The following is a 12,873-nucleotide window of genomic DNA, read 5'->3' on the forward strand; positions in this document are numbered from 1 at the left end:
ACTTTGAAAAGAAATCACAGACTTCTTTGCTTTGAGCACTGTTAAGCACATTTGTTGATAAACTATTGCTCCTTTGATTGAGAGCTACTTAAATTATAAGCAAGGTGAACTGTAACAAGAATCAAGAACACAGAATTAATAAACATGCTTGAATCTTGTTTTCAAAATAATTCCATTTGTATATGATGCAGGTCATCAGCTCAAATAAAAATGCAACAGCTTTTATGAAAATAAGTAATCATCAGTTTAGGAGTCTAATATTTTGTAGGACATTCTGAATATGCTGGTCTTTCCCTTTCAGCACTTTTCAATACTTTTTTTTTTTTTCAGTACTCTGAGTATTATTATTATTGTAGGATAAGACACAGAAAAGATTTAACAAGAAGTTAAACATTGTCTTTAACTCAAAACACACCAAGATTTTATACTTATACACAGGCAAAACCTAAAAAGTGACAGTTACAAGCTATTGTACTATCTTTTTTCATAACATTTTCAGAGGATGAGAGTAGTACAACCAATTTTGGTAACAGAAGAAGATGGAAGCAGTTTAAAAACTGAGATACAGTAATATTTTTTCTCCATTATTTCTTAATGAAAACAGCTTGTCATCAGGGGTTTTGGCTATATCAACTAGAATATCATAGAATCATAGAATCATAGAATTGGCTGGGTTGGAAGGGACCTCAGAGATCATCGAGTCCAACCCTTGAACCACCGTTGCAGTTGCTAGACCATGGCACTGAGTGCCACATCCAGTCTCTTTTTAAATAGCTCCAGGGACGGAGAATCCACTACTTCCCTGGGCAGCCCATTCCAATGTCTGATCACTCTCTCCGTAAAAAAATTCTTTCTAATATCTAATCTAAATTTCCCCTGGCACAACTTAAGACCATGCCCTCTTGTCTTGTTGAAAGTCGTCTGGCAAGAGACCAACGTCCACCTGGTTACAACCTCCTTTCAGGTAGTTGTAGACAGCGATGAGGTCTCCCCTGAGCCTCCTCTTCTCCAGGCTGAACAACCCCAGCTCTCTCAGCCTCTCCTCATAGGATCTGTGCTCGAGTCCCTTCACCAGCCTGGTTGCCCTCCTTTGGACCTGCTCCAGGACCTCGATATCCTTCCTGAACTGGGGGGCCCAGAACTGGACACAGTACTCGAGGTGTGACCTCACCGGGGCTGAGTACAGGGGCAGAATATATGCTTAAGTGATTTTAATTGCTTTAAAACCAGTATAGCATTGCTTTGGTTTTGTATATTGCAATGTCTTCATGCTAAGTGAAGATAATTAGAGACATTTAGTTCTCTTTGCCAACTATGTGGAAAACCTTCTCATCTTCCATGAGGCTCTCCAGCCTGCAGGTGTCACAGAGCATCTGTGTGCAGTGAGAGCCTGACTCCTGCCCACAGCCATAGTTGTGCCCTCTGATCAGCTTTACTTGGCTGCTTTAATTCATGAGCACAAGCACTGGGATAGCTGTACTGCAGACAATTCTGGGACTGTCTTTTAATTACCTTTTCATTTAAGTTGATGTTCATGGGTATTTCAACAGTCTTAAAATCCTTGAAAAACTACTACAGCTAAAATGTAGGTTTATGCACACAGCTAGAGGCAGTGCTTTTTGGGTTCAGGAATGAAACTGAGAAGGGTTCAGTATCTGCTCTTCATAGCAGGACTGAAGGTATTTTTAAGAGTTGCACAAGATTTTGCTTTACAGTTTCCTTTCAAGCCAAAAGGATTCACACATGACTAATTCCCAGAAAGCTCACAGAAAAGTCATTCCAGGGGCTAATTATATAGTAGATCTTGACAGCACTAATAAAAAACAGAGTCATTAAAATCTACACGCATATTTTTGCACCAATTTTTCATTCATGACAAGGCCTTGGACTCTCTTTCACTTTTTCTTTTGGAGGGAATTATACCTGGTCACAGAAAAAATCTTCAGCATGATTTATTTCTTATCTTTTACAATGTGAGCTTGTTAATGCTTGTCACTGCTATATGTAAGACCTACACGACTTTTTTACTACTTCTGTTAAAAAAACACAGCTTAAGATTGTTATTTTATTAGCTTCAAATGGACTACGTTTATAAATCCCCTTTTTGTGAACACTGACAAGCTGTTGTTTCCACAGGTGGGTAATGGTCAGTTTCAAAATAAAGATTCTAAGCTGGAGATAAGAGCAACTCCTCCTTATATTAGTTCTCAGCAAGCATCAAAGCAACAGCAAATCCCTCCTCGTGAGTCAGAATGTTTTCCATAGTTTTCTCTAACACTTCATTTTATGTGACAAATCACTGATAGCTGAAGACACTGGGGAGAAATTTAGGATATCAGAGCTACTAGGATATCAGCTGCTACTTTCTTGTCAAGCCTTCTGCCTAGACACTATTAGATCACTTTGCATCCTAGCATCAATAGGACCAGAGGCGTGGAGAAAGAAGAGCTGCCATGCAGCTATTGCTGAAGGCCTGAAATCTCTCTTATTTTGGCCACTGAAGAAATGAGACAAAACAGCACAAGCTGATGTTTTAGCAGTCTGTAGCATTGCTTGTATAAAAGAGTTCATTTGCAGTATTGCGGGGTTCTATGGGACATATACGGTCCATGAAACAGAGAGGTATGAGGAACTGATGAAGGATGAAGGAAAAATGTCTCTCCTTCATCTTAGTTTTTGCCACCATTAGAAAATTCCCCTGCCAGCTTCAACATGACAGCAAAAAGGGACTGCAGATACTCAAGGCAGAGGAGACAGTTCACTTGTTGAATTAAATAGAACAGGGAAAGCTGTAAGAACTTAAAAGACTAGAATGAACTGAAGGATTCTTAGTCTTTTTTTTTTGTTTTGTTTTTGTTTGTTTAATGTTATTCCTCCTTGACTGTCCTTTCAGTGTAAAGTTATGGCTAGAGTGGGAAGAGGGGGGTTGCACTGAACCTGTGAAAACTGATGACAGTTCAAAAAAAAATTTCATTTCTTTGCAGGATCACTACCTAATGCCTCGACTCTTCCACCATTTCATGATTGCATCTTCTGTCTAAAGTATATTCTTATTTATTCTGTGCCAGATAGACTTTCTGTGTAGCTCAGAATATATACTCCTTCCTCCAAATGATTGTGCTCTTCATAAAGAATGAGTTGAATGTATCCCAGTAAATAAACTGAAGGTACCTCCAGCAGCAATCCCAGAATCCAGGGGGAGAAGCACCAAACAAAGGTGGTGATCTGGAGCAGAATGACAGGTAGCACATGGGTATAAAATTCACTGATCCCAGCTAGCAACATTTTGTTAAAACATCAGTCAGGATTTTACATAGCTCCATTAAAACTTCACCTGTTTTACACCATCAGGACTTCTAATCTCAGTCCTGTGTACTTCTGTGGCCTCATCAGCAAAATATTGGCTCATCTAAGATGAAGAACATAGTTCTTATTTAAGTGAGTCTAAGCTGATTGGCACTGGTGTGCTCCCATGCAGAAAGTGAGGTTCAGAATAGTCAAGTTTCTTCATAAAATTTCAATTTTTTTTCTAATGTCAAGAGCTAAGCAATTATGGTAGATGTCTCTAATATCTGATGGTTTATAAAAGTTATTATCTTCATGGAAAAATATAGTAGGGGATTGATTACTCACAGAAGCATCAATGATTATCAAGTTGAGCACTTAACCAAGCCTATCAATTTTGAAAACTTGATAATCTGAACTTGGAAGGCTTTGGGCTGTTTTTTACATCCCATGAACCCCCAAAAGTCTGAAAGTGTGTGGAACAATTCTGCTACCACTGAAATTTAACTTCAAGAAAGCCTGAACTGTACAACTGCACCTGCAGCAAAGACACAATAATCATTGTGGATTTGCTTTTTTTTTTTTTTTGGTACACATTCATGTCATTATACCAATAGCAAGCCATCTGCTAGTAAAACAGGTTTATGTTGCTCATTTTGATGCTAATTGGACATGTTGCAAAATTTTGTCAAAGAGAAGGAGATTATTAGGATACATCAATAGCCTCTCTGACACCTTTATTCATTGAACTGTTATCTTCCTCCTTCTTTACAAATTATGGCCTTATTTATGGATGTTTCTTCTTGGGCTTTTTTTTTGTGATGTTCTCAACACATCCTGTCAGTTACAAAATGCTGTGAACTTCTGTTGACTTCTTAAAGTCTTGAAAGCACTTGGGATCTCACGGGATGTATGCTCAAGAGCAAGGTATAAAAACAGAACTACCTTCTTGTGCAAGCTAACTCACAGCTGCCTGAAATTTTTATGCAATGGTTCCATAGGTACTTACCTCTAATTTTCTCTACAAACAGTGCCACGTAACCCAGATATCATACATACTGCTCTTTGTGTTTTAAGCAGCCCAACCTGCAATTCCACAGCAGATTTTGGAATGTTATTTCTAGTCAGAGGAAAGAAGACAACAACAGCAAATATAGATTCCAAAAGGATTCATGGAACTAGAATGAGACTTCTTGTCTGAAATCAAAAGCTCCTCAGGAGGATAAGTGATAACCTCAACTTTGTAAGTAGTACTGCAGCGCTGTCCTGGTGATATATTTTTATTTTTATTGCTGCAAGATCTGAGGAAAGGAACTTCTTTCATGCTAGAGACTTTTTGAAAGTGCTATGAGGGACAGTCTTTCCCCAAAAAACTTTAAATCACCCTTAGCTTAGTTTCCTCTTATACTTTCATTCTTTTAGTTTAGCTTAGGCAAATAAATCTAAATAATGTACTAGATCAGTATTTCTGAGGAATAAAGACTGAGCTTGACTGAATCTTAGTGTACTGACTTTCACATCTGACTATACTACTTGGATGTAAGCAAACTCTCTTTTATGATGGGGAGGCAGAACATGCAAATTTATTTGTCTTTAAGAGACAAACTTGAAACCATCTTTCAAGCATTAATGTAATAAACATATTTGAAAATTATTATTATTATGATGTGTAGGCATGTTTATGCAAGTACATGTCAAAGAAAAGAAAAAACAGTGAACACAAAGTGGTTTGGAGTGGGTTTTTTTCCCTTTTATGTGAATGAAGCACAAAGAAAAGGAAAATCATATTTTAATTCTTCTTGGTGATATTTAACGCCTTTCATTATTCAGTCTGTGGCGTTTTTGACACAAAATAAGAGGAATGAAAGGGATGAACTACAGAAAGACTGTGCTGCAAAGAGGCAGTCCTTTTTTTTTTGTACATTTTAAATCAAACAAGAAACAAACAGTGGGCTTTGAGCACACCAGGGGATGCAAATTAGGCAGTGGGTAGGTGAGTTCTGCTAAAGAGTTGACAGTGAACCACAGGGAACCATTCCCCTGGTAGGCTGCACAGCCTCCTGTACCCCAGGGTCTATACCAGCAGTTTATGGAGGGTAAAAAAAAAAAAAAAAAAAAAAGTAAAATAAAATTGAGCTCTTTAAGTATTTTCCAGACTCATTTGTTATTAACGAGTCATAGACTGAAAAACTGTTTGGTTTCTTTTCTCTGCACCCATTCCCGCAGTAGGACAGAGAATAAAAGTGAGAGCGAGGCTGAAGTGGTGCCAACAGATTTGTCACGAAGGAAGCACAGATCTTTCATAGTGTGCAACAGCATTTATGAGACTTGCAAAGAGGTGGGAGGTATGGAGGTGGAGAACTAGCAAGCGAAGAATCATGAGATTCCTCAAAGTGGAAAGGATTGTTCACCTGACTGAGGAAGCTGGAGTTGACACTTTGTTGGAAATGAGAGGATGTGATGTGACATGAAGTTTTGCCTTTGGTGCTTTTTTTCAAGAGTTCTCTCAGTCTTCATTTCTGCTGCACCTTCCCTGACAGTGTCAGTCTGTCAGAAGGTTTTCCTGGGCAGTTACTGCTCAGTTAAATGGGCAATTTTCTCTTCCCTCTGGAGTTTTCAACAAAACTCAGGGCATAATAGCTTAGACAAGGCAAACAGGGAAACTTTACAATAAACTACATTGCCTACACATAAGATTCATGACAGTAAACCATGTTCTTTTTCATAAGAAACAGCAAAACTCCACAATGTTTACATATTAGAAAAAGAAAAAACAGATGAAGCTCAGTGGTGGTAGTTAGGTGGAGAGGGACTGTGAGAGAAACATTAGGATCATGAGTGTGATATATATTTTTTTATTGCAATACAAAAGCAAAAGGCCAGAATATTGGGAGACTAGACAAAAAGAATGAAGATCAAAGGATAAAGAACATGCAAAAAAAGTAGAGCACTTACTCTTTTTTTTATTATTATTATTATCTGCTATGTATTTATTTCTGTGCAGCTGCACCAGGTTCATGCTGAGGGAAGGTTAGAGGGAACTCTTTTTGACAAACACTCACATTGAGTTTGAGCAATATGGAACATCCTAATTTCTGGAAGCATTTTTAAAGCTTCACCTAAATCATTCTAAAATAAAGATTATGGAACAATTACCTGTGGCCATTATGGCAAGCACCAAAAACTAATGAAATTGGCCATGTTCTTATTTCTTTTGTACAAGCAGAATACAAAAATTGGTTGTAAAATCAGTAAGTGCTTGTCAAGGTCATCCTGTGCTTGAAAAAGGTTTTCTTTGTCTACTGTGAACAAAGCTGATGGTCTGGAAGGGTTGAAGGCATTGGTCACAACAACTCCTGCAGTAGGATCTCAACTGTTATTCCATGGGTCATAGCATGAAGTTACAGGTGCAGTAAAATGCTCATGCAAAGCTTCCATTTAAGCAAGTAGCATTTGGTCACTAATAATGTAATTGGCCTTGAACTGGATTTATTTTTCTGTGGTGAATTTTTATCACTTTCTCTTTCTCCTTGGAAAGCAGGGGTTAATGTTTCACGAAGGAGATAATGAAAACTGCCTAGGCATTCATCAGACAAAGAAATTTCTAGAAACAGCATAAAATATCCATTTCTGGTTGCCTCTCACATGTGAATCACCACATCTTTTGAAGAAGTGATAGATTTAATATATGCTAGATCTAAGCAGATTTAATATGTGCTTGGTTTAAGGAACTTGAGGTGTATGTAACACAGAATAAGTGTGAAGGGAGATTTCTTTGAAATAAAACTTCTCTGTAGAACAGAAAAAATTTGAACATAAATTTCAAAGGCAGCTTTTGACAGAATGTTTTTGGGCTTTACAGGCACAGCCTACTAGTAGTTGGTACTGAGAACTGGCACAATATGATGTGGGTATATGGAACTGAAAATAGGTACATTTAGAGTTCAGATACTGCTTTAGTTATGGTATGCTGAGGTTTCTCCTTATATTCTGCTATTTGTTAGTCTGCATACACATTGTTTTAATATTGGTAGAGGGCGAGAAACAGAATAGTTTGTTTCCAAATATTTAACTTCTTTGATAAAAAAGTATAAATTTACAAGGCAATCAAATTTGCTCACAGAGGAACTTGTAAAATCTAACAATATTTTACGTTCTCTACGTTCTTTTACTTCTAATGTCTTTCAAAACTAATAAATCTTGAATTTAAACTCTGAATTTCATCTTAATAATCCATATTATTACAAATTCCAGATATACTTTTCAGGTTAAATATTTACCCTTGGCAAACAACCATCCAATTCTTGATTGAATAAGAAGGGGATTTTAGCATTCCTGATATTGTATATCCTGCAGTTCCATCCTATTCATATTCCTGAATTACATGAAATCCTGGGAAACTGGATGTGGTTCAGTGTTCACAGGTGATTTGTAAGGTTGTGCTTAGATTGCTATGATCCGACTATGCTACTTCTACAGAATCCTTAATATTCATTAAAATATTCGTAAAAAGCTTATGACCAAGAATGAATAGTCAATTTTTTCTAGTGCTTTACTTATTAAACCATGGTAACATTGGCATCAATTTTTTTCAGAAAGTTCTTGACTAATGTTTGATTTACTAATGTTCACCAATGTTCACTAACGTTGATGAGAACAGTGATTTGATGTTTTTGTGTTCTGTCAGCTCTGTTCTTTGCTGCAAAATTTCAGAGTGGAAGGAATACTCGTGTTTCCTGTGAGGTGTGGGTTTCCTCCAGACCATTACATCTGTCGTGGGGGCAGTGAGATTGCGGATGTAATTCTGGAAGTTCACAGTTTGTGGTGTAGTGTTCAGACTAAGAAAGGGCATGGGCCAAGTGAGCTCCCATGCTGAGTATGTGCAGTTTAGGACAACTTGTAATCCCCAAAATGTGGTAGCAGGGAGAGTGACAGCCTCCGTGCTGAAGAAACATCTTAGGAAGTACAGGGTACCACAGGTATTGCTCCAACCTGATTGCTGAGTGGGTAAAGAACAAACCTGAGAGAAAGGAGCTCTCTTGCTCCAGTGTGCAAGAGATGTTAATAAATTTTATTTATTTATATTTTCTTTAATCTACCTGGCTTTTTTTTTTCTTCCCAATTTAATTTTCCCCTCACTTCATACTCTAATAAGACTTAGATTTTGAGCTTAAAAGCCTGTTCTTTGGATGACTTTTAATAATAAACTCTTAGGCAGATCCACCACAGAGCTAAAGCTAGGTCAGAGGCTTGTCATATCTACATAACACAATAAGAGTTGTTTGTGAGCCAACACGAACAGTTAGGTGACTTTAAAATTTCAAGGGAGCATGTCTGACTTGTAGGCAAATTTGTGTGCCTACTAAACAAAGTTACCAGGCTTCCACTGAAGTATGTCAAAATGCTTCCAACTTGGTGGATATAATGTGAACTTACGTATCTATGGAGATGAAGTTTAGAAATAGTGCTCTTTTTTTTAGGGCATTAAGAAGTCTTATTTCCTATTTAATATGCTGAAGACTTGTGAGTGAAAATATATTCTTTTCTATCATAATGCCTGGAGTTGTGAATCACATGAAACCACTGCTTTGAAAATTGCAGTGAAGTTTGACAGTCATCAGCAAGGGAAAACACTGGCCCAAACACTGTACTCTCAAAATCAAGGGTGTCTGCATTGTGTTAATTTTTATAGCCATATTTTTTACCCCTCCAATCAGCAATGACACACTGGGGGAGTTCTTCTTGAGGAAAAAGTCACACTCTTTGGGGTCTTATTATCTAGAATTATCTTTAAATCTAAACAAGCCACCCACAGTGTGATTGCTCTGGTAAGTTCTCTGTGTATTCATGTGGTACAGAATGAAACAGTTAATCAATTCAGGAGTTGTTATTCCTTGTTAAAATACTTCCCTTTATAACTGTACCTGCAGAACACTGTATGTCAGACTAACATTCATAATTTTAAGCAGAGATCCCAAAAAACTTTGCTTGGATATTAAACCGCATGTGTCCATCCAGTGATGAATTCTTTTTCTTGCTGTACAGGTAGACAGTACAGTGTACAGTTTCAGACTCATACACCTAGTAGTGTAAGACTGGCCAGATTTGAATAGTAGAGCTGGTGCCATAAAAAGCCCACTGATCCCTACTTTTTCCTGCCTCTTTCTCACATATCTCAGTCTTTCAGGCCTATCAGCATAAAGTGAAATGAACTGTGATGCTGAAAACACTTACTGATGGAATATTCCCGTTTGTGGTAGCTTGTAAGTTCCTTAAACAGGGCAGGAAGGACTTAAAAATCGATTGACTCTCACTATTAGATGGCCTCTTAAGAAAATTTCAAGTCCATCCTCCTGCCTTATATCTGTTCTTCATACTTATGCTATTCCTGATGTGCTTTTCTCATTTCTTTGTGAAGACTTCCAGAGATGAAGACAAGAACATTTCCCCCAGATAATCTTTACCACTGGTGCTTCAAAACCATTATTGCTACCGAGGTGCAACATCTGATGAGATTCTTCTTCGTCATGTCTTAGGCCCGTTATTGTTTGTCCTACCTTCATTAACACCAGACATGGTAATGTATTTCTTTATTTGAGAAGCATATGTTTATGTTTTATCTTCTCTTCCTTGATAGTTGACTTAAACTAAATAGTAGACAGTATCTTAAACAGCTTTGAACTGACAGGCCCATAACCCTGCCATGCTTATAGTACCTAGTTAGACAATACCATCTGTGTGGTTTTAAAATGCCACACAGTGCTTCCATGATAGAGATGTCAAATGCTGTTGCCATGTAAAGTATGTAAAAGATTACCTGTCCTCAGTCTATGAAAAAGGAAACAAAGGAAAAAGAATGTACACAGTATTTCAAATCTGAATGAAGAGCTGAAGTAAACCAGGTATGGGCTCAAACACAAAATGCTGTCTTTAAGCCTTGTGTGTGAATTATGGAAATGAGCAATGGGATGGAAGATGAAGTATCAGGCAAGAACCACAACGTGCCAGCCAGAACATGGAGGCTAGAACCTTTGGACTTCAGAAGCTGCATAAAGGTCATGGGGTGGGAATGACAGTAAGAGAGAAGGCTTTTGTAGAAAGCACGAAGCGATCACAACCTTGCCGTAAGTGGAAATGGTAATAGTGAAAGATCCCACTTTTTTAAACTGAATTATTTCTAAAGAAAAGAATTGTGAGTTAGAAGAGATAGGGCTTCCTGAGCCTGTGGGGTGGAAGTCAAAGTCAACATTCATATGGGTACTTAAACTATCTTTTAGCTTGAAATGTAACCAATAAAATAATGCAGAAAAATGTGAGGAAATTTTTAGTGATATTAAAAAAAATTCTACTTTAGCTATTTGCAAACATTGCCTTTGCCTTAGGCTGAGCTATTAGTGTAAACATATATGTACATTTATCAGCCAGACTTCTAAATTATTACTCCTAAAAGAAAAGATTGCCTTTCTGCAGTTGCCATTAATCTGATAGCCATATATTTTATAGATAGAAACATACATTTGTGTGTTCTATAGAATACAGTATTTAAGAAATTGCCCTGTAGATTTGCAAATGTGCCTAATTCTATTTCAAGCAAAATTATACTGCAGTAAGAATTGCAGCTTATTTTGAACACCAGACTAAAATGTCACATGTTGTTATTTAAGATACTCAAGAAGCCTCCACGATATGAAAGATGGTGTCTGTGGTAGTCTACCTCAAGACAAGAAATTAGGATAGATGTTTAAACTGAACACAAATAGAGCATAAATCTTCAAAGGAAAAAAAATTCTGCCCAAATTTTGGAAGACAACCCTTAAATACTTCTAATTGCAAGAAAAACTCTTATTCTAAAAGTTTTTTGTGTATAGAAGCCAGTGTTTCAGGTGCCATGAAGTACCTTTCTTAAAGGAAATACCACTTGTTCTAAAGCATATATAATGAAAGGAGACATTGTGATTGTAACAAGGAGGTACAGAAGTGCACAACTGTGCAGTACGACAGTGTTGACAACAGGACAGATGTTGCTTGTTGGAAACACCAGCCCTGGCCATCACTGTTGTCTCTGTTGAGTTTGCACCTGACAGCAGCAGAACAGTATGTGATGAACAAAATTGCTCCTGGCTTTTTGAAGCCTGTGTTGGAAAGCAGAAACATTACAGAAGAATTAGAAGCATTTCACACTATGCATAAATGAATTCAAATAATGTAAGGAGACCAATTACAAGACATAATCCAGACAGATGAAAAGCTGTATTTTAACTATGCATTTCTAGCCGAGGTATTCCAATCAACAAGAATTTAGCTAGAGGGAACTGTGCCTCAAAACAGAACATTTTCCAAAATTAGTTTAGAAAAACAGGCCCTTGGGAGGCACTTTTTTTAGATACTTCATGATTTAGATAAGGCAGATTGCAAAGGAACATATATTGCCCCAAGATTTGCCCCAAGATTTGCCCATACTCACAAAAGACAGAGCTGCCCTATTTAGGAATCTGGAGTCTTTGGCCTATTATGTGTGTTATACATAGTTTAACCTTATAGAAGTATATATGATACCATCCACATAAAATAATTTATATAGTCACTGAAGAGCAAACACATCACTTCTAAAGTCATCCTAAGACCTGCTTTTCTTTTATCCTGTTTTCTGAAGACACTAATCTTCATTTTAAATTGTTGCAAAGCACCCCACCTGAAATTCATGTTGATTGTTTTTTGTCAATTTATTAAAATTTTTCTAGTAATTGTGGTTCTCAGATAAGATGGAGATATTTGTGACTCATTTCTCATAGATTTATCAGAGGGACCTAAAGCATGGAGGGAACATGGAAGACAGACATAGACAAAGAGAAGAAAAAAAAAACAACTTTTGTGGATTGTTGACTTTTGTAAATGTTTTTATATGCCAGAGGATGTATTTATATTAACAGTTTTCCTCAAATCAGGAGCTTACTGCTGATGCCAGCTTACCATTGGCTCCTTATTGCTGTGCTTTGCTGCTTCATGTGCTGTATCCTTGTAGGAGGTGGCTCAACCAGAAGCCACAAACTGAATGCTCCCTGACTACTCCAACTATTAAGATTAGTCTGATTCAAAAGAGTTATTCTAAAATAAAATCCCTTGACATGCACATGAAGTGGGTGCCTGCATCACCTGCTTTGTTCTACAGAACTGCTCAAGTAAGGCTGCAATGTACAGGCCATGCAGCTGATGTAGATATATAGCCAGAGTATGGCTAAAGAAACTATGCTTTTCATGGAATATTGCTACCTCTGGACACTCAGAATTTATATAAGTATGAAATCTTTAATAGCTCTTGAAGGGATTTCTTTAATAGGGATATAAAGAAATTCTTTTCCACGAAAGGAGGACTGTAGGCACAAAGAACATGATTTTGTTCTTAAAGAAGCTTGAAACACAAAATAAAAGAACAGTCTGTACTGGGCATAAAGGTGGGAGCTGAAAATGTTTAGTAAACTTGTGTTTACTGAAAATGCTCTTTCCTTTCCCTTTCTGGGAAGAGAAAGAGTAGAGAGCATTTGCCAATCATTTAATCACCAACCTAGCACTAAACCTTGACATATGTTT

This window comes from Calypte anna, chromosome 2 (assembly GCF_003957555.1).
Source record: "Calypte anna isolate BGI_N300 chromosome 2, bCalAnn1_v1.p, whole genome shotgun sequence".
NCBI classification, from domain to species: Eukaryota; Metazoa; Chordata; class Aves; order Apodiformes; family Trochilidae; genus Calypte; species Calypte anna.